Genomic DNA, 24166 nt, shown 5'->3' with positions numbered 1-24166 from the left:
TCCGACTCAGACTTGACCGATTTTTTTCATTAATTCGCTATTTTGAAATAGCAAGCTACTTCAAGGGTCCGTAGCTACTGGTGCCAGCTGGTCTAATTATTCGCCATCAGATATGTTTAAAGCGTATTAAGCTATCATATATTGTAAACTAAGTGTTCAAATACTGTCAATGTAATAGCAAATTTCATAATCATGTCCGAAACGCTATTTTGTAAATATTTTATCGTTTTATTGAAGGAAATAAAATTATTCGAAAATAATGAATTCATGCTTAAACGGTGAAGGAAAAACATCGTGAGGGAACCGGCATGTCCAAGAATTAAAAAATCGACGACATGTGACATCTGCCAACCCGCACTTGGCCAGCGTGGTGGATTATGGCCTGAACCCTCATAGGAGGCCTGTGTCCCAGCAGTGGGAACATATATGGGCTGATGATGATGATGAATGAATTCATATCAGCCAGCCAACAGATAATTTTATTTCACAAAATTGTTTGATACAGCAGCTAAAAGTATATAGTTGGGTGCTTTCAGATGAAGTCTGTATATTGAAGGTGATTATATATTATTACAATTACGTAGATAAATGAGAATGTGTTTGTCGGTTTATCCATCGTTCCCGCGGCAATGGCGGGACGGATGAACATTAGCATTAAGATAACTTTATGGGCGGAGTGATATAGGTTGCTTTTATTCGAAAAATACACATTCTGTTTTATTTTGTAGATGATATAAAACTTTATGTTTGTCCTAGATCTAGGAGAATAAGAGAATAAAGTTTTATTTGCACAATACAGATAAAATCAATTCAACAACAAGAAGCAGGTAAGTGTTATTATGCATGCATATAATAGATAAAAAAATAAGATCTAAAATTATAAAGAGTAAATTTGTTTGCCTGTCCCTCTTCACGCCTAAATCATTGAACCCATTTGAATGAAATTCTCAAGCTATCTCTTAGCTTGAGAAAATACACTAGAAAAATGCAGCAGCGGGTTATACGCTTTTTTGTTTTTATTACGCGAACGAAGCTACGGGCGGAAAAGTAGTCGTAGAAAAATTAATATAAATTATCTTTGTAAGGATAAAGCTGTTTGCAATAGCTACTGACCAATGTCACTATAGAAAGCTACCTAGTATAGTTATGTAAAATTTTGGTAGTGTACTTCGATCAATCCTAGATGGTATAAAATTGGTAATAGTCAATGCTTCTCAAATAACTGTGTCCCTGTCCCTGTTCCCTCCGAGGAATGTAGAAATATGTCCATCCAGAGACAAAACCGCATACGAAAATACTTTAAATAAATTTAACTTCATACTCCGGTGGTCCAGAGTTCCAATCGTGGTCCACAAACACGATTAGCGGCAAATCGCTCGCCGGCCAATGGGCCGTGAAATCCCATAGTTTGTTTCAAATGTATTGGACAAACGTTTCGACCTCTGGCTTTATTTAACTGCGCTTTGCTCTGCTTCTAATTGCGCTATCGAATATCGATGGGTGTGCGAATGGTTAGTTTGTATAGAGCAAAACTCAGTGCTTGTATCTTACTAATATTATAAAAAAAGTTTGTAAGTAGATAGATAGATAACACTTTAGCATACAAGAATTTACAGGAAACAGATAAACACAAACAAAAGAGAGAATATGTACAAATGGCGGTCTTATAGCTAGGTAGCGATCTCTTCCAGACTACCATAAATAATAAGAGAAACATTTTAGAAGAGGAGGATGAGCAAAAATTAAGTAGGGATGGATGGATGGATGAATGTTTATTTCAGGCGAAAACAGCTTATTGTATCTGTTTGAAATGTGGTACAGATAGAGATTATTGTTCGGATTAGCACATGGACTAATGTCATCAACTTTTTCCCGGATACCACGCGAGAGTCACCACGGCTTACAACTAGTATACTAGCTATACTTGTATTAAAAGGAGATAATCTCTGAATCTACTAAACGATTTAAAAAAAATCTTTCGCCAATAGAAAGTCGCTTTATCTGTGAGTGTCATAGGCTATATTTTATTTGTTTTTATCCCGGGCGGAGCCGGGACAAGCGGCTAGAATTATAAATAGACTTGCTCGCTTGCCCAGCTTTGTGATAAAATAATGGCATATATGTAACAAGGAAAACATGTAGATATAATAATGGATAGAATGGATCGAGTAGTTTTTACTATAACCATACCAAGAAGCATTCACAAAAATATTTTATATCAAATAGCCACAACTTGAAAATCCTAATGATTTGGAGATCTGTGCCTTTTGTTAAGCTATTGTTTTATTATTCTCAACGTTATTGTGATTTTATAAACATGTATAATTGTAACATTTGTTTTAAAAATAATTCACATCACAAAATTTACGATTTTAAATAATCTGAAATAAAAATCACATTTTCAACTTATTGAGGAATGCTCTAAGCTCAAATTAAGTAGCATGTATCAGTAAATCCACAGGCCACAGGTATAAGAATATATTTAAGCATTTTTTATTTGTACTTAAATGAGACATATATATAGATACAACAAGGCTTATGACAGATGCATTATAATGAAATAACTTTCCTATCCCCAAAAACATAAATTCATTACTAGAAACACCACCTTACAGATACCAAACAGTTCTTTATAACAAATTATCACGTTTTCATATTAATAAATCGTCGCGTAGTAACAGGCGAGCATCGTTTTCCTTGCATTTCCTAGCTTCTTCAAAGTTTTTATAGTTAATGAGTTTTTGATGGTTGAGAGAAGAGCAAACTATGAAAACCGTGACAAAGCTTACACTTTTCCCATTCCGTAACCATTTTTATATTAAAACTACGTTCCGCTGACGTTTGTTTTAAAACTAACTTACTTATTTATAGAAATAATTTTGCGGCGATGTAAATTGTGAATTTGTTTTGTGTGACACTACATGTTTGTGTTTTGCATTGTTATTCTAGAAGAACAAATGTTCTTAATTTAAAATTGAGGTACAATTATGAAAAAAAAAATAAACTTATATTTTATTCGAATTTCAATTATATATTTTCCAATGCATTTTATATTTATTCTTATATTTCATTAATATTCATATTGTTATCGTAAGAAAAAAAAGCCACCCCTTTAGTCAATTTGCGGTTTGTCATATATTTGTCGCCCAACGACATCTTATTCGTCAATATATGTCCAGCAGTTTGGGTTGAAACGCGTGCCAATAAAAGAGACAAACAGACATAACCACATACATATTCTCGAACATTACCTTCCTACTTAGCCTTACCGCCGTCGGGTAATAATGTTTACCAAACATTCTATTATTATTTCTTTTTCTCTGCTCGATTACGTAACATTTGAAAAGAACAAATAAAAATTAAATGGCTTTCCCCATAACAACACTAAGAGTATTGCTTTCTGCGATATTCTTGGCTGATTGTCTACTTTACTTCAGAACAAATAAAATTGCATTGTCGTCTGGGAAAATAGCTTTCAAATGCGTAGATGCTTCTTAAGATAACATTATGTTGTATTAATACTCAGTTATATATTGTTAAATATTTATATGCTATCATTTGGATACCGTTACTGTTTGTTTGATTAAACACACGGAAAATATGGTAGCAAAAAAAAATACATATTTTGGAGAATAAGGAACCTTATCGCTTAGAAACGTTTTTACTATAGATTTATTGAAGTCTGCTTTGCCATAGAGTAGAAAATGTAACGGCAAGAAAAGGCCAATTATTAACATTTCGCAGATTTAGTACAATACGTTAAATAAAACTGTAGATCTATTTAAACCGGCCAGTGTTAGTTTTAACTGAGTTGAAAGAATCTCAAGGCAACATTTTTCACATTTAGCGTGGCCTGCTCTTGGTAGCGAACATGTACGTTGATTTAATTACACAGTTTCGCGCCGCACTACCAGTTGAGAGGGATTGTATAACTTAGCGGCCCAAGGATGGAACCTTGAGCGACTCCTAGCTGTGTATTTTTACAACTTTACATTTTAACGTCAGTTGGTAGAATTTAGGGTTAAAAATTGTATTATTCTTATATTTAAAGTGCTTGTTTTACATAGTGTTATAATAAGCAAGTAATCTGTCCGTTCTTTGTGATAAAATATACATATTACTAGCTGAACCCGGCAAACGCTGTTCTGCCTTACTCTTATCATTTAGGGGTATGAAAAATAGATGTTGACCGATTCTCATAGATACCGGATAAGCACAAAAAATTTCACCAAAATCGCTCAAGCCGTTTCGGAGGAGTATGGCAACAAAAACTGTGACACGAGAATTTTATATATTAAGATATATGATTTTATATGATATTGTATACATATTAAGTAGATAAGTAAAATTGTAATGTAGGTATTTGAAAGAACAACTACAGTTATTTTTTATGTGTACATATGTGTCATATTAATAATACTATCTTTCTTTCTGTGTAACATAGCAATTTATATTCACATATCTTAATTCAAATTATATTAAAGATTAAAGCTTCACATCAACAATGCCAGGGCCTGGAAACAGTTGCTTCCACTACACAATACACGGTAATAAAACGAAATTGTAATTTGGACTCGCAAATGTGATATTTCACACAATCAGGCCGACTTCATGCATTGTTTCATTTTGCGTCACAACTTTGAATGTAAGAGTTTAATGCGCTTCTCTTATTTGTCACTCGAGTGTGCTATTGCTACTCGTTGAGTTAGCATTTTATATAACAAGCGAAACAAATTATATTATGAGGATATTTTAATATTATTGTTAGAAGTAGATTCAGTTTTCTTTATACCTCCACAAGTCTCCACCAAATGGATGGTGTGACGTATTTGAGCAATAATTTGTGACAGTTGGCTATATGAATATAGTACTTAAATTTAGTAATGAAACAGATTTTTCGCGTTAATTAATAAATTGATACGCGCAAAATCAAACAGAAAAATACAAAATAATAGAATAATTATGTAATAAAATACCGATCCGCCTACAAATCGTCAGAACTAGACCAAAATCAATTTGGGCCGGGCTTGTACCAGCTATCAAATCAAAAAAAGTCATCGAAATTGGTTCATCTAATAAAAAGTGATGCGGTAGCAAACACAAAACGAGTCGAATGTGGTAAATTTTCATTCACTTTCACCTCAAATTGCCGAATTTATTTTAGAAATAACCTATCCTCCTAATGTTATAAATGCGAAAGTTTGTAAGGATGTGTGTATGTTTGCTGCTCTTTCACGCAAAAACTGCTGAACCGATTGCAATGAAATTTAGTACGTAGACAGCTGGATAATTTTTATCCCGCTATTCTTACAGAATACAGACTTACGCGGGTGAAACCGCGCGGCGCAGCTAGTAATCTATAACCTTCAGACAAACGTATTTAAAAGCAATACACAGTATTAATGTTGATTAAATAAATCTAACAGATTATTGCAATAGTATCGCCGTGTGACGTTAGTTAAATAGCATTATCGTATATATCTTTATATTGAGCATTAATTAATCTTGTTTCGTGATTGTTTTTTACGCCAGTAATAAATAATATACATATTATAGAAATGCACTTTGCGAAGGTCGTTATGACTAATATCTTTTAAATGGTTAATTCTTCATGTAAATTAATCTTTTTGTGTGCGACAAACACACTTTTATCTTAGTTAAAATAAAGATACAAAAAAGGGTACCACTTTCTTTCTTCTTTATTTGTAACTTAAAAACAAACCGTCTTCAATTTGTTCAAATGAGACGAAATTTTAATGGGACCACACGAGAGGCATCAGCTTTCAAACAATAAATAGAACAATCACACAATCGGTGCACCCAAACACCCAGTCGAAAGTTCTGAGCTAACAAACCCAAAAAAATCGAATTATGTTCCATATATGTTCCCACTGCTGGGACACAGGCCTCCTATTCTTGGAAATGCCGGTTTCCTCACGATGTATTCCTTCCGTTTTAAGCAGTGGTGATGTTATCTACATGTGCAGATAAATTGAAAAGTCAATTTAGTTTCCTGCACGCTCGCCCGGTCTCGAACCCCGACTTATCAAATTTGGAGTCCGAGGTTCTCACCACTGAGCCACCACTGCTTTTGCATATAACAATATAACAGCGTTTAATAATAAACCTGTGAACAGGACAGCATCCAGCGTGTAGTTAACAACTAATAACAAGCAGTTAATTGTCGCCCCCAAGTTTGTAGTGTTCAGACGGTGTAGCGAAAATAACTTTATGTTCAACTAAATGTTAAGGATTTACATACAAGAGCGTTTAATGGAATACCTACAAAGTTATAACATAGATATAAGTTAGGGTATAGCTAGATCGGTATTTGAAACCTCATCTTCACTTAGAATAAATAGGTCACAGTTTTTATTGAATTAAATTAACAAAAGGCAATAGATAAACACTTCTTCACTTATTAGCTTCTTAGTAGTGGAATAATCTCAATTAATATTGTAAATGCACTAATGCTGTATGCCTATCTCTTCATGTTTAAACCAATGAACCGATTTGCTTAAAATTTGACAGTGAAATTTTTTGAGATCCGCGAAAGAGCATTTTTGTCTTTCAACTCCCACGGGATCGGCAACTGTTGGGTAAAATCATGCTACTGTGATTCGTTCGGTGAGATGGAAAGCTGGAAGCCCGTATCCGTTTCCCAACCTTTCCCAATCTATTCCTCTATGCCTTCCATCAGTCCTATTACCTACTAAAATTCTTTTATCCACTAAAATTGGCAATCAATTTGCACAGGCCGAAAGTATGCGTACTGGCATGTTTTCTAAAAAAGTTTACATTACACTGAACAAAAAAAAAAACACAGAACCTTCTGACATTTATGAGAACGGCTATGAGAACGGCTATTTAAACACGCATCAGAAGATGATATGCACATTATATTAGTCATTTAATACATTAAAATCACTTCCATAAAGTAAATAGGGTATGGACTATAGAATATGCTAAAATAACAGTAACGTGCATGAAAGAGCTCCCAATTCACATACAGATTAAACGTAGCACTGCAATTGTGAAATTAAATTACTGTGCTCGTACTCTAAGTCCTTGGGGCCTGGCGTCTGTTTCATATCAAATAACTTGGGTCTTCGTGAATGATTATCACAGCTTAAATATAATATCATTTGAATTCATAATAGGGTTGAAAGATTTTTCGAATATTTATGTTTTCCAAAATTTGTTGTCTACACTAATACAAGAAAGAGGATACTTTTGTATTTTGTATGTTTGTAACGTTTTCACGCAATAACCACTGTACCGATTTAAAAATTTTTTTCACCGTTATAAAGCTGCAACTTTACTGAGTTGCACAGGTTACATATGTATCACAGGCGAAGCCGTGGCAAACAGCCAGTTGTTAATACAATTACAAGTGAAAATTAATTGGAAAAAGTGAGTACAGTGAAATAAGGAGTTTAAACTAAAACATGTAATAACAATTTGATCTATTGGTTCGTACGAAAATATACTCAGAAAAAACTTTATACTATATAAAGAACTACAGACAAACACGGTTATCTGAAAATCCTACTAATACGTGTAGTATTAGTAGGATTTACTCTCTATCCTACTAATATTATAAATGCGAAAGTTTGCAAGGATGTGTGTACGTGTTTGCTGGTCTTTCACGCAAAAACTATTGAACCGAATGCAATGAAATTTGGAACGTAGATAGCTGAACAACTGGAATAAAATAAAGGTAACTTTTTATCCCGATATTCCTACGGGATACGGACATAAGCGGGTGAAACCGCGGGCCGCAGCTAGTAAATAATAAATAAAAAAAAGGGAAAACGTAACGCCGCCGCAATATTGTTAAAATAAAATTATGTATTTTCACGATATATTAATTGGCAGACGATTTCCATGAGACTGCATATAAAATAAAAAAATATATAAAATGATATAACATCATACAGTTTTATGTAATTCTGAACCGAAACGAAAATATATATATTGCAAGGTATTTTTAAACCATAGCGCGTGATAAATTTTCATTCCGCGCAGCGAAATAAAAACTTTTGATGCAATTAGATTAAAATTTATTATAACATTTTACTGTTTAATATTTATAAAAGAAGTAATGTTGGCTTTTGGAAAAAGATTTTTTTACGACACGATCAAATGACTGTATTTCACAATAAAAGTGATACTATAGCTGGATATATTAATAGAATCACTCCAATATTATAAATGTGAAAGTTTGTTTGTTTGGATATTTGTCCGTCCGTTCGTGATTTGGTATAAAGACAGGGTCTGGTCTGGGCGGAGCGTCTATTTACTTATAATCGCAGCGATTGAAATAAATACTTTTAGAATAAAAATCTATTTGCATCTTCATTGAGTAAATATTTTCAGTTTTAATTTATCTACCAAAGAGTAGCATAATAATACGGGTTTTATCTACTACCACTAGAATATTGAGCATAACGTTTTTTTTCTACTTTTACGGCAAAACCAAAAAAGTATTTTTTCTCTTTCACGGAAAATATCAATTTCGCTGTACCTTCCTATTTGAACTGTTCCCACTCGTGGTATAAATTTGTAAAGTAAAAGCTTTCTCGTATGAAACTTATTTACGTAAAGATATTTCGATAAAAATCACTGAGCCCGAAAATTAAAATTTAGGACTTTCCCTTGCGTGAGAATTCAGATGTGATCTGAGATAAATTAGAAAAAATTGTTACATCAGCAACAGTGTTTTACATTCAATGAGATATAATGGATAATTTTCGCAAATGCAAGTAAGTTTCCGTGGTGTAGCGGTTATCACATCTGCCTAACACGCAGAAGGCCCCCGGTTCGATCCCGGGCGGAAACAATTTTTATTTTCATGTCTTTTACTTATCCTTATAAATATTAGTTTTGATGACGAAGATGTGTTCGTTTGTTTGTTTGTTTGTGCTTACATCTGGTATTTATATGTTGCTATAACACGACAATTTTTGTGGGGGTATCTTTCACGTTGCGAGCTGGCCCAATTCGTGCTCGACTGCAAGGCAAAGATGTAATTAAAAAAATCGATCATATTCCCCTCTTATTTCCTGCCTTCTTTCAATATAAATAACATCTAAAATGAAATAACACATTCAGATTAGCATCTAGTAACTAATTTCAAAACTTCGTCCATAACACAACACTGCTGCACTTCTGTTATAATTAATTATCCTTTGCGCTTTTAGAATTCGCTGGCTCAGCTGGAGCATCTAGCTTATTCATTATAGTATTAATGTTTTACTACACGAGGATTAGATGCGAAATTGGGTCTTAAGTTAGACATGTTAGTGTCGATAATTGATTGTGTTTGGTGATACATATGTGTAAAGCTAGCAACAATGGATTTAATAAGATACGTAAAACTAACGTTTTGAATGTGCGCTTATTTTCTAACTTTCCAAAATAACGAAGAATTTTAAATACGAAAAATATATTAATGAAGTGTTCGTTATTGCGGTGTTTCTTTAGCTAGATTTACTCTTTTTGAACAATTATTATCGATAAATAAATAGCTCGACTTTCATCGACGAGCTGACAAACCGTTTCTAGAAAGAACCATAATTTTCTGATTTAAAAATCTCTTCAGAAACGATTTTCGAACAGTTTTGAATGTGACACTAACTAATTTGCATTTCTTGATAAGTATGAAACGGATAGATTATTATATAATTCAAAATTCTAATTGATTTATTTGTATTTAAATAATAAAAAATACCCATTTAATTAAATAGCCTTCCTGTACATGCATCTATAACAAGTATGTACTTGACTGGCAGCTTTTTAAAGTAAATTCCCTCTCATTTATTAATAAAATACTGCTTACATTACAACTCGCGATCTTAAAAGAATTCCGGAACCTCGACCAATCGGCCTCAGAAAACTGTTTAAAACTCATCTCGGGGATATTCCTATGATAAATGTCTTTGAGGAAATAGTTTCAAGATTATCCCAGCATTTCTCTTAAATGGGAATAAACCGATTTAATGAAAAATACCGGGCAAGTTTTGCATTCAGTGCACTACGATTAATTGCGCCGAATACCGCTTTGTTAGTGAAATGGGCTCTCAACGAATTCACTTTCGTTTTTATTATAATATTTCGCTTAGAACTAAATTGCAATATTATGAGTGAACAGGCTATAAATTAATGTTATTGGGATAATGGTTGTTAAGTAATATTACTTAATTACGACAATATTGTCCGTAATGAATTCTCCAATAAATGTCCTTGTCTTTTTATTGTTAAGGTTGTCTGGTAGAGATCTCTACTTAGCGATATGGCCGCTTTTTTCTAAGCTAACCTTTTTTCTTTTATCGAAATACATAATTTTTATTCATTCATTCAGTGTCACTACAAAAATAATTAACTCGGCTATAATAATTAGCTTCCGGTTAATTGGCTGTTAATGCAGTTCCAATTGAATTACCGAGGTATTTGCATGTAATAAATAAATAAATTATTATTTAAACAAACTGATTGCTCATAATTCAAAAAGTCAATGGGAAATTTGCTATACCTAGTTTTTTTTTTCTATAAAGCCATTGTTTCTTTTTATGTCGCCGTCGGAAATGAAGCTGGTGGGTCGGTGTTTCATCTTTCTATTAAACAGTGGGCAATTAAGATTTTAGTTCGTCTGATAGTCGGCGATCACCATCGTCTGCTTGTAAGGAGAAACGTATAAGGAAAGAGGAAAATGAGGAATAACAGAAGGAACAATTTAACAAGAAGTAGGAAAAATATAGCTTCCTCATTTTTGCTAATTGCTTACGAGTGCATAAATTTATAAAACAACTCATAAATCAATCTCAACATGTCGAGATATATTTATGACATATATTTGTATTGTTTTTATTCGTCAATGCTGATAAAAAAACAACATTTTACGTTCCCACAAAACTAGATGAACGCGTTCTTATATTTTTGTGCATTTTTTATTTTCATTAATTGAACATTCATACCGGTGATTGTTGACGTAAATATTTAAATCTTGCTGCCATTTTACGTCCATTGTTATGCTTTAGAATTACTGGACACGTTCCATATATTTTATTAATAAAATCTAAGATAAAACTTCATAAATCCGAAAATCAGGTCAATTCAAAAATATGTTTTCTTTTTTTTGTATCAAAATGACTAAATTTTTTAGAAAACCTTTTCAACTATTTATACAATTAACAGTTAGAAAAGATACAAGGTTAACACCTAACATGGTATCATGACGTCTTAAAGCAGACCTAATTTCAGTGTAAAAGAGTAAACGGCAAAACACTCCTCCACTCTGGAATTAGTACTGCTTTAAAAGATAGTTACCTCACAGCTACAGTCATAAACGATATTTTCCAAAATCTATCTAGCTAGATACAACATCAATATAATGGTACGATATTCTAGCTCCATAATTTCATATCATATAACTTAGAAGCGTCTGAGCACGCTTCGACAAATGAGAGAAGACAGCGCTTTCAAAATAATGAAACAGTACACAATTGGAAATTTATAACAGTGCGAAGTTTTGACAGGCTTTTAAATAATAAACTTCTCTAGTGGCTTGAGACACGCCGTGACAGAAATGGCAGAGAATTCTCTGACATATAAACATTTATCCTTACAATCAGGCCATTTGATATTATGCAGAACATTGTTCTGTAAATTATTTTAAAGAACAACTATACTATTTAAAACTGTAGATAATTTTAGCGAGGAACTTACGAATAAATCTTTTAATATATTTCATCCGTTAAATAAACCTTAAACATTTAATCGCAATAATATATCTTTAAAAGCGACACTTCAACTCAACAATCACAAAACTTCAACAAAACAATAACAAACATATAAAAATAATTGCAAGCAAACAATAGAGAGTTTTAAGAGGAAGTTACGAGATGCAGGTTCTCTGAGTGACGCGTGACAAGCGAATAAATTAAAGATGTATGCGACACACCCTAGCTTGTTTGTTCTCATCTTAATTGTTTGCGAGGTTTTAATTATTTCGTTGTGTGCTCTCGTGCTTTTGAGTTTTGATACTGGCGTCAACTTTGTGTGACATTTGCTTGAAGAGTGGGTGAGGTGAAACTTGCTTTATTGAGATAAGGTTAAATCATATTGTTTAAAATTTGTTTAGATTAATGTTATGAAATATGAGTATGTATTAAAGGCAAATGATTAAAACAGACGCCGGCTCAGACTGGAATGTTTATGTTAATTATTTTTCTCTGTAAATCGTTGAAATATGTTATATTGTATATGATATAAGTCTATATTGGTTTGCATATTTCTGTTTTAAACAATTCAAACACAAGTCTTTAGTAGTCCTTATTATTTTACAGTATCACAGTTTTGTTCCATAATGCTGATGAAAATTTGAAGCAAAAAAATATACATTAAACGTTAAAAATTTCTATGGCCGAGATCCAAACCAAAGAATATCGCCCTCGCTGAAAATATATGAACAGTTCATAATGTTATAGATGGGCCTACGATGCCAACAGCTACGCTCGTAGACAGGTCGTAGCCGTAGCTACATCATAGGCAATGTGTTTTAAAATTAAAAATGTCAAGTATTAATTAATGGGACGAAATATTATTTTTTCAATTCTAATAATAATAATTATCATCATCAGCCCTTATATTATGTGAGCACTGCAAGGATACAGGCCACATTACGATGGCCAAGTGCGGGTTGGCAGATGATACATGCCGTAGAATTTTTTGTTCTTGGTCATGCCGATTTCCTCACGATATTTTTCTCCACTTTTCGAACCGTAGTGATATGCAGATAAAATTAAAAATCAATCCAAAACGGCTCGAACTTCCCACTTTTTTTAAGTCTAAGATTCTTATCGCTGAGCCAACACTGCTTGAATAAATTCGCATATTACATTATAAATATAATAGATAAAATTAAAAATTTTCACATGTATATTAATAGCAAGATACATAGATCATTACTTATTATTTTATATGAATTGCTGACGGAGCAAAAATTGTTCTTCTACTAAGTAATCACCTACGGAAGACCCGTTATAAAACCTAAGACCATAATATACTTACAAGAAAAAACCATGAATAGCGGTCAAATAAGGTCAAAAATTTCCGAATGGTTAAAAACATATCAACAGCCCTTCTCTCCACCCAAAACCCCTTAAATCCCACTGAATACCACAACATAAAATGTCCCTATATATATATTTTGACCTTAACATAGTACTCAGCTTAAATCACGGGTCCAATTAACGTTGTGACCAGAACACAGCAAGTTTTAATGACCTCCGCGAAGACTCGAGCACTGTTTAATTTAATAGCCTGTGTTGAAGGCTCTTGTGAACCAGGTGAATGCTGGTTAGCGTTGTTGGTATAAGGGTACAGTATAATTTGGTTATAAAATACTAGCTATCGCCCGCGACTTCGGCCGCGTAGTCAAACGAAATTCCCGTGAGAATTGTATCTCAAAATAAAATGTTGTCTATGTCATTGACAGATATCGTGGCTCTCCATTTTAAAAATATTTTTTAAAATCAGTCCAGTAAATCCAGAGATTAACCCCTACAATTACACAAAACGAAAAACTCGCAATCTTTACCCCTAATATTTAGATATTAGAGCGAATTTACTATCATAAGCAGTTAATAACATATTCTTAACTCAGCGTGTATTTAGTTTAATTTAAAACAAAGTATAATAAAGACACGGCTATAACTCAAGCATTCGATATTAATTTCCCTGCGCACATGTCGCCTATAAATTGGCCTCGCTCCATGTGGCTCTCAACTATCCGATATTTGCTTTTGCCTCTTTAGTTTATTGTTATATTATAGAATAATATACGTTTTAATGTGTCATATCATAGAAGAGAGAGAGATTTAATTAATAAACTCAAAATTATTTTATCGGAAAGCTTAAGCATTCCAAAATTTGAATTGGAAATAGATTATTATCAAATTCTAGTTTCAACAGAAGAATTTAGTTACAACTAATTCTAACTAGGGAAAACGCGTCAAAATATCAAAATATTAACTGTATATATAAGTAGATTACCTACGCAGTGTAGTCTTAAAAGTATGAATACAACAAAGAATTCAGTAGAAATCTAAAAGCTGCCAAAGAAAAGCAGTAACCTAAACAATTTGAAGGGAATTATACTTTTATCTAAACGTTTTATGTCTCTTTAGATGGCTTCTAGACGGATTGAACGAAAGTAAAAGAGTACTTAAAGTTGTAAAAAATCTTGCTTCGACTGCGCAATTATTCTTAGAACAACATTAATTTTACTGTACTTGTTATTGCTTGTGCATTTATTTTGTTTTGGGGATTGAGTAGGGTTGTCAAGTGAAAATTATTAAAAAATTATATCTTATTTTATATACTACTAAATAGATAGATGTTTCCGCGTATTAGATTACAATATCTACGCATATAATCTTAAATTTTAACTCACTTTTGTCGAAATCTTGTGTTCTAAAATGCGTAATGAAACGGAGTTTTGCTAGCGTCTTAGTGGTAACCCTAATTCGGAGGCTTTTAAACCAAATTATTTACACGTGCGCCAACTTTTAATAGGAAAACTTGTTTTGAAGTCTCATTACTATTAATATTCAGACGTTGAATGAACTTTTGTTCGCATTGAAAGGTTTCTTAATTCATTATTGGAGTATAATATGAAACGATGATCATAATATGAAATGATGTCATCTGTCCGACAGTCTGCTTTTCTTTACGCGTAAACCACTAAACGGATTTAGACGAAATTTAGTACAAAGACAGTTTGAGATCTGAGAAAGTACATAGGATAGGTTCTACCAAAGAAACCCAAGGGAACAGTAAATCATCATCATCATCAGCCCATACATGTTCGCTCTGCTAGGACACAGGCCTTATGCCTCCTATGAGGGTTCAGGCAGGTTCAGTTCAGGCCTCAAGGAGGCATAGATAATCCACCACGCTGGCCACGTGCGGGTTGGCAGATGTCTAATGTCGAACGGTAAATACAAGCGGAGAAACGGGTAAGCTAGTATTATAAATTTTGTGATATGATGATTCCGCAGCAACGGTGTTTAAGTTAAAATCTAATTTTCATATAACAACTCTGCAATATGTTGATTCAACTATTCTAACTTTCTACCACCATAACGGGGCTTATACGGCATATGATTACGGGCCTTAACATATAGTAGGAAAATATTTATTTCGACCTTGATGAGGTCAGCAACATACAACATCTTCAATTAAAAATATAAAAAATAAAGCATTTTTTTCTACTAAAAAATTTAGATACAAAAGCCAAGTTTATTACCTGCATTGTTATAAATTCATAACTCAGTTTAATTTATTGCTGGCAATCAAAATTTATGTTCTGTGCAATGTATTTAAAACGAAACGAAATATGTTATTTCATGGTCAGAGAGAGATTTATATTCATATTTGAAATAAATTCTGTTACTATCTGACATTGTCACAAAGTGTGAAAAATGTGGACGACTTACAAATAACATTTTATTGCATCCTTCAATAATACTTCAAGTATTTCAAAAATGCTTTAATACCTACTTATAATTAAGGGTCGATTTTTCATTCCTATTTAAATTTAATCGTCGAATATCGTATGAAACAACCATTACAAAAATGTGTCATTTTACGGGCAAAATTTTTATATTGTTGTGTAATAATTTATTAGATGGAAGTTTAGTTTTTTATTCAATTAAAATTCTTATATAAGCACTTTTAAACCAACTTTACACAGCATTTTTTTTAGATTTAAATGGTCCTTAGATATATTAAAAGATAGTTATAGTTGACGCGATTTTTATATCAGAGTCTATCTGTTTATTACAATAGAGGAAAATGATGCATACAATTGTTATTAAACCATTCTTTGTCAGATAGTACGCGATCTTAGCGCGCGTCAAATGCTAACGCCATAATATAACGCCGAGTTGTGTTGATGCTTTGTCCTATAACGTCATCATAGTGCGCGTCCAGCACTATCCTAACGCCGTGCGATGGCAAATTGTGTTGATTTACGCGCTAATGGCTGTGTCAGATAGAATGAGTACTTAGTGCGCATTAGGGCTTTGTTGGCGCGGAAAACACAATTCAGGGTCATAGCGGGGCTTCAGGTTAGCGCTCACACGCGCGCTAAGACCGCGCCTTTACTGGGAACCTACAAGTTTCAATATAATATTACTCATATAAATATACAACAACAACACAGATATTTTATTCATGAGTTATAACATGAATAGAAGTACGCGGTTAGAACGTATACGTGGTTTAATATAAGCAAACAAAATTATTTGAACTTCAACAAATTTCGCTCCGCCGTACAACATTTTAAATAAACGATGATTGCACTAATTACTTTAATGGAAGAGATTAAAGCCTTGGCCCCTTTTAACAGGCGCTCCAAGATCTTAACTGAGTGTTTCAAGAAAATGTACATTTTTCCCAATTTTCATACCGTTTCTAATTCGTTTATTATGTTTAAAGGTTGATACAAAAATTATTTCATTAGAATTCGAAGAAAAATTATGCGGAGCATTATACATTTTAGCGCTTTGAAGTTAGGCATTTTTATTGGAATTCATAAAATGCGAATGGAATTGATTCTTAAAGCGACTTGTGATTTTTCGAGTTTCACGCATTTTTCTTTGATGATTTGATTTTTTACGAAATATTGGAATATAAATTTGTATGTAGATACACTTGTTACCATGTTTAAAATTATATGACTATTTATAAATACATATAGTTTAAAAATGATAAACATTTGGCTAGCAACACATTACAACACTAACACTGTGTTGTAGATTTGTTGAAAGTTCTCCTAGGAGCGGCAACATTTAAACAAATTACAGCAACACTGTTCATCAACTGTTGCTCAACCAATGTTTACTGTAAATATGAAACTTATATTTAAATACTATTTAAGTCAGTTTTATAGCATTGAAATGAGAAATTTTGAAAGACTAGAAAAATTTGATCACGAGGCGGGATTCGAGCTCGCGTCTTTTTGCCAAACCGTAACGCCTAGCCTCTCGGCCTCTCGGCCTCTCGGCCACCCGAGGTTCGTGATCGTGAGAGTATGAATACATATCTATTAATATCTTAACTTCCTACACATAATGTTATTAATTCACAAGTACTATTAATGTTTAAGTCAGTCCGTGATTACAAAGGGTTAAACGATTGTATAGTCGAGTTAAAATTCCATTAAATCCGATTTCTGAACGCACAAGAAGAACACATAACGTTAAATGTATACAAATGGCGGAACATGTGAAGTTCTTACTTCTAAGATGTTTATGAATGTCATCTAATGAACGGGTTTTGTAGGTTGCCTATTCTTTCGTACATTTTAGCTGTAAAGTTATTTCAGATTTTTTTGTTTAAACTGATAAGTATTAACAAGTTAACGTTATTTATTACATGATATTTGTAATTCTTGAAAAAACCGAATGAAATAGACATTTTCATGCGAAACACGGTTTTCGATTTATCGCCTACACAACAGAGAGAGGGGCTTATAATTCGATTATACCAACTTTAAATTTAGCACAAAAATAACATTTCCAAAGAAAGCATTCCAGAAATCCCCAGGAAAATTTCCCGAAATCCACGTTATTTTACAATCCACACGAATATTGCCTACGTCGTGAACATTCTGTGAAACTTATAGAGTTCATATAACTGTCACTGCTATATATATGTAAGAAGATATCGATGTTTGTGGTAGGTTAATGTTTAGGATATTTTTTGTGTATAAAACCAGTCTTGGAAAGCGTTTTTATGTAGAAATTGGTTGTGGAATATTTAATACATCGACCTTAGTTACCGAGAGTTTATTTTTTATTTTCATCAGGCTTAGACTGGAATTTAGTTTTAAGCGACGACTAAAAACTTACTCTATTTATCTGCGAACATTCAAATAAAGTTTCTAAGGTAGACTAAGGAAGTTAGATGTAGAGACGTAGTATACATTTAGGTCAATAATAATAAATACTTGTCATCCCCTTCAGGTTGCGTTATAAGTACAGTTGATCTTTTATCTTTTTTCCTATCTTCATGTATTCAAACTTGTTACCAGCTGAGATGTAAGAAAAAATTTACTATAACCATAATATCATATTGAATTATTTATTAATTGCCAAACGTCTTTAACTGAACAAACAGAGTGTCGGATTAATACAATATTTCTTACACATCCCCAGGATTTTTTTTTTCTTATATAGCTTCGCCTATACATAAAAAGGAAAAGACTATATCCTTTCTGCGATCTCAAACAATCTCGATACCAAATTTCATCCAAATCGGTTCGATGGTTTAAGCTGGGAGAAGAGATAGACAGACAGGTCGATAGACAGAGTTGCTTTCGCATTTATAAAGCTTGTAACGAAAAGTAGGGTTACGTCTCTTTTCATAAAACTTCCAGACTTACAAAAGAATAGCTGCGCCCCGCGGTTTCGCCCGCGTAATTCCGTATTCCGTAAGAATATCGGGATAAAAAGTGGCCTATATGTTATTCCAGTTGTCCAGCTGTCTACGTACCAAATTTGATTGCATTCGGTTCTTTAGTTTTTGCGTGAAAGAGTAACTTACACACACATCCTTAAAACTTTCGCATTTCTAATATTAGTAGGATTCCCATCGCTCGCATTAAATACGACATTAAATAATTACGCAATTAAATACGCCATAAAGATTACCAAACAACCTCACAACACAGGACATTTATTTATTTAATTGTATATAAATAGCCACAAGCAATGACGCCATTCGACAATACTTAACAGCACTTAGGTTCAAAGGTCCTAGCGCACTCGGCTCTTGAAATATAAATTCGCTTAATGACACGCCCCGCGTTCGCCCAATCGTACCGCCATTTCTAGATGCTTCTATTCAGTTTGTAGCTTGTGCTTCACCATTTAATAGAATGCACGGCGAATTTCATTGCTATAACTTTGTTATGCAAGAGCTTATGATTTCAATATTTAAATCGGCAAATACAACCGTGGTTTTTATTATTCGTAGTATTTATCTTCTAATATATAAAATTCTCGTGTCACAGTTTTCGTTGCCATACTCCTCCGAAACGGCTTGACCGATTTTGATGAAATTTTTTGTGCTGATCCGGTATCTATGAGAATCGGCCAACATCTATTTTTCATACCCCTAAATGATAAGAGTAAGGCAAAACAGCGTTTGCCGGGTGCAGCTAGTCTACTAGATAAAAATAAGTCGGGATTTCCTTCCTGACGCTATAACTCGAGAACGCACGGACCGATTTCCACGGTTTTGCATTCGTTGGAAAGGTCTCGGGCTCCGTGAGGTTTATAGCAAAGAAAATTCGGGAAAAATTTTAACAGAAAAGCGGGAAAATCATTTTTCACACACAGCCATCTGGTGGCGAAACGGAGTTCGCCGGGTTTGCTAGTCTATGTATAAAATTCTCGTGTCACAGTTTTCGTTGCCATGCTCCTCCGAAACCGCTTGACTGATTTTGATGAAATTTTTTGTGCATATCGGGTAGGTTTGAGAATCGGCCAACATCTATTTTCCATACACCTAAATGATAAGAGCAAGGCAGAACAACGTTTGCCGGGTGCAGCTAGTTTATCTATATATTATTATATCTCTTATTATATCTATCTATTATTATATGTCATGTGATAATGACTAACGTGACATGACACTCACAGATTTGGCTTTCTATTGGTTAAAGAGTATCAAACGAGAAACATAGGGAAAACATAAAATAGAGTAGAATTGACCTACGTTTTTGTCACGTCGGTTGAACATTTGGACGAAATTTAAGCCTTGATTTTTTGATAATATTGTGGAAAAGCTTAAATATCTACCGAAAGTCTACATTATCGGTTAAACTACACGTCAAACAAAAAGTTTAAAATTGAGTTATCGAACATTTTTAACTTTATAAACTTCAATTTAACTTTTATCCAATATAATATTTGATCCATACTTGTTAGGTAGGTTTATTATTAATCAAGAAAAGTTCAGGGAATTATTTTTCGCAATTTTTAATTAATTGAAAAGAAAATAATTTTGTGGAATTATTATTCGCAATTTTTTTATTAATTTGAAAGAAAGTAATTTGATTTTCAGTCCCGGAGTTTATCCCGCATGTTTCTCGTACCCGAGGGATTTCCGGGATAAAAATTTTCCTATGTCCTTTGTGGGTTCTCAAACTATCTATGTAGAAAATTTCAACCAAATCGGTTGAGCGGTTTAGGTGTGACTAGATAGGCAGACTTTCTGTCACATTTATGATAGTAATCAACATGAAAATGTTAACACATCAACACAAGTTATATAAAGCTGAAGAGTTTGATTATTTTGTTTCAACGCGCTAATCTCAGGAACTACTGGACCGATTAGATTACAGGACCAGATAGTTGGAGAAAGGCTATAGTTGTAACATCATTTACGACATGGGTGACAGCTGCGGGGCACAACTAGTTATACATACTGGACTCAGGCCGCCGGTCGTTTGACCTCTAGGCGTATCTCCAACAATGGGCGCCTTTGACATACGTTTTATTATTCAAAAGCGGAATCCAAAGTCAAAAAATTCCAAGTTCTTCCTTGAACACTCGCAGACGTGTCCTAATCACTGATACTCGATTGGATCTGATAAGGGTCCATTAATGAAATTGCTCGAGGTAAAGGAATCAGCCAAATTAGATTCAGTTCATCCACACCTCGATAGGTGTTCACGTTCGAGTTTCGTTTGATAAATCTTGTCAGCTTTTCAGCTGTTTTATGCTTCGAATGTTATTTATATAATTGGTGTTGGAATGTAAGAGAACCGTTATAGATTTGTTAATATATTAGACTTATATTTAGTTACTGTTATGAAGCGATTGATTTGCGAAATATTTAAGGATAAAGTACATTATAAAACATATATACAACATATTTTTAAGAGCGTACATTTGAATTTATTTTGTTTTTAATCTTGGGCATGTATCAGTTTCGGCTTCTTATAAATTGTATTATATATTTGCTTACGACAACAAATACTGAATAAATTATTGTATACGATATATTAAGTTTCGTAAACTACTAATGGTTGTATGATATCTTTCTATAAACTCTTTTTTTTTTACATTGATCCTATTTTTCTGGAATTTCGCTTTCGTAATGTGTAAAATAATGAAACTCTTCATAATGACGCAATTAATATTCTGCTTAATTACTCCTCGGGTGTTACCTGAAACAAGAGACGTTAATTGTTAATATGCATAATTAAACAGTTCTTAATTTTGTTTGAAGTAAAAGTGGGGAAATCTTGCATAAAACCCACGGCACCCCGGGGAGCCGTGGGTTATGTCGGATTCCTACCGGCTAAAACCCCACTGTGTTCCGACGTGCTGCTTTAGACGGGACTGCGGGAACACATTGTACTCTACCGCCTGATAATTGTATATCTACTTTGGGGTGCTTTTTTCATCAATAAAAGCACTAAGGAGATGAAATGGGGGAATAAAGTAACGGGGGATGACTTTTAGCGGAGTCAAACGTGGCGAAATAAGGATCGATATTTACTTATCATATAAATAAAACCAATCCAAATACAGTGAAAAAAAATCATGAGGCGGCAAATGATCACTTACTCTAATGTGTTTTTTTAAAACGCTTTTATTAGCTTGTTATATTTATGATATGCATTAATTCTGTACATAATTAATATTAACAAAAAAAAAATAAACTGTCAGATTTAGATCCAATTTAAATGGGACGACACGACAAGTAACACCTTTGAAAATAAAAAGAATCCTCAAAATCCAATATAAAAATTGAGATTTCTAACTTAAACAAAACTCAGAACCTCCTACTTTTGAAGTCGAAAAAATATATGATATAAATACATTTTTATAACGCATTTATATTTACAAATGGCAACCAAAACACTGCTCATATAAAACGACTCATTCAATTTATCTCAATCTATAACTGCTGTTAAGAACTACTCGACGGAACAAGAAAATCTTTTATCGATAAAAAAACAGCGACTCGTTGACAAAGTTGAAACGCTGACCCAGTAAGATAGTTCGATCCATTCTGACAGCCTGTTAGTTACTTGTTAAAAATGTCTGCCCATAAACTGTTTGGCCTTTTTCTTGAACTGAATAAATAATGATTGTGACTGTGGTTACTGTGCTTTAATCAATGAAACACTTTATTTGAAACTATTCTAATATTTAAATTACTAGCGAACCACCCTGACTTCGCTTATGGTACGGATATAGCCTAGCATTTAGGGATCACGTAGATATTTGACGGTTAAAGAATTTTATAAAATCGGCCTATTAGTTCCTCATATTAGCTAACAAACAAAAACTCCACTTTCATAATAAAATATTAAATTATGTGTTCATTTAATTTATTTCTATAATTAAATTACACATAAAGAGGAAGAATAAATTCCTTAAGGGATTAGAAATAAACTTTGCTATCACAGACATTGCGACTTCTAAAGTAGACGAGGAGACAAATATTATTTATGCAATATGTATCTAATTCGCTAAAAGACGTAGACACAATTTCTAGTTATAGCATAAACCAAATCGAATCTTTATGGTGCAAACCATGCAGAAATAAGTAACACAAATAGAAATAAATAAATAATAACTAACATTATTCCTTTATTTAATTATCTAAATCATGATAATCGTGTGGTGTTTTTGATATCGTCTAAGTTTAATTAAGATCTTAACTTAACTACTTCTTAACTTAACATAACTACTAACTACTAACTTCAGTAGCATACATTTTGACGAGTAATTTGATCTGAAAACATAAATATTTTTGATCCCACTATAGCATTCAAATAGAAAACGTCTGAAATTGGGCGACAGTTGATATCAATATAGCGGCTTATAGCGGCCGGCGCGTCAAGCTTTGCGACACAAAAATTCAATTGATACTCACTTTATTACTTACACGTATGTATCGGGCAGTCGTAAGGTAAGCTTATTGTATATGAAACAATTAATTAAACAATCCCTTTATATACTTATTCTTATGTATTAATACTTATTCTAATAGAAAACTCACATCTGTAGTAACATTAATCATGTAACATTTATTTTCCATTTGTCTTAATCCTCTCTTTGGCGGCCTGGAAGAGATCGCTGATAAGCGATAAGGTCGCCTTATGTACTATATAAGTCACATTTTTATACATTTGCAAAAAAAGATGGTGTGGTACATAAAATTGTTAAATAAATAATTGAACTTCTGAACGACGTGGCTGAAACCGCGGGGCACAGTTACTAATAAATAATAAACAAATATTCTACTATACGGGATTAAGCAACACATTTAAACCATATCAGAGTCCAGTCTACTCCGTAGTATATAGCCAACGTAGGTACCTACCGACAGCGCAAATTTCATGGTGTGAATATTTAAATCAAACTCGCGTATATTTCACTCTGAAACACGCTTAAAGCTGCAAGTTTTTAACATCCATTCTCATCCACTTAGCGAAAATTTGAGAGATTAAGGACAGGTTTTGTTATTACAAAAGTTATCATATTATCACCACGCCTCGCCCTACTTGATGGTTTCTCACATGTGGAGTGATAATTTGTTGGATACAGCTGTTTAGAAATGTGTATGAAAGGTTTATGGGAAGATTTGTGGACGAATGAGGGCTTGTTGAGTGGAACCGTTTGGGTGATATAGAGTTAAGTTTAAGATACGTACTGAGCTTGGAGTTCAAATTGAGTTCTACGTACAAACTTAAATATATTATGACATAATGTTATAGCAAAAAAGAAGATAAAACATGTTGGGTACAATTTTTTCTTCTAAATTTAGAAACGCTGAAAAGAGATATTTTTTTCAACGACATGCATTTAAATCATTTTTTAAGAGGAGAAATCATGCAAAGATACCAACGGCTCCCGGGGAAGGAGCCGTGGGTTATGTCGGATTCCTACAGACTAAAGCCCACTGCGTTCCGTCGAGTCGCTTTAGTGAAGGGGTCACGGAATTCGTCCGCCACAGGCATTATACCCTTTTTTTTTTATAGTGGGGAAATCTTGCATAGATACCCACGGCCCCCGGGGATGGAGCCGTGGGTTATGTCGGATTCTTACCGACCAAAACCCCACTGTGTTCCGTC

The 24166-nt window shown here is 33.3% G+C and overlaps 1 protein-coding gene and 1 non-coding gene across 2 annotated transcripts in view; one reads left to right on the top strand and one right to left on the bottom strand.

Moving 5' to 3' along the window:
• Positions 1 to 24166, bottom strand: part of LOC119829705 (syndecan) — a 235024-nt gene that overhangs the window by 39097 nt on the left and 171761 nt on the right. The window lies entirely within an intron of this gene.
• Trnav-aac lies at positions 8770 to 8842 on the top strand. The gene has a single exon. It is a non-coding gene; the product is annotated as a tRNA-Val (tRNA).

The sequence above is a fragment of the Zerene cesonia genome, chromosome 10 (assembly GCF_012273895.1).
Source record: "Zerene cesonia ecotype Mississippi chromosome 10, Zerene_cesonia_1.1, whole genome shotgun sequence".
Taxonomy (NCBI): Eukaryota; Metazoa; Arthropoda; class Insecta; order Lepidoptera; family Pieridae; genus Zerene; species Zerene cesonia.
The sequence above is the reverse complement of the archived record's forward strand: the minus strand, read 5'-3'. Positions and strand labels throughout refer to the sequence as shown.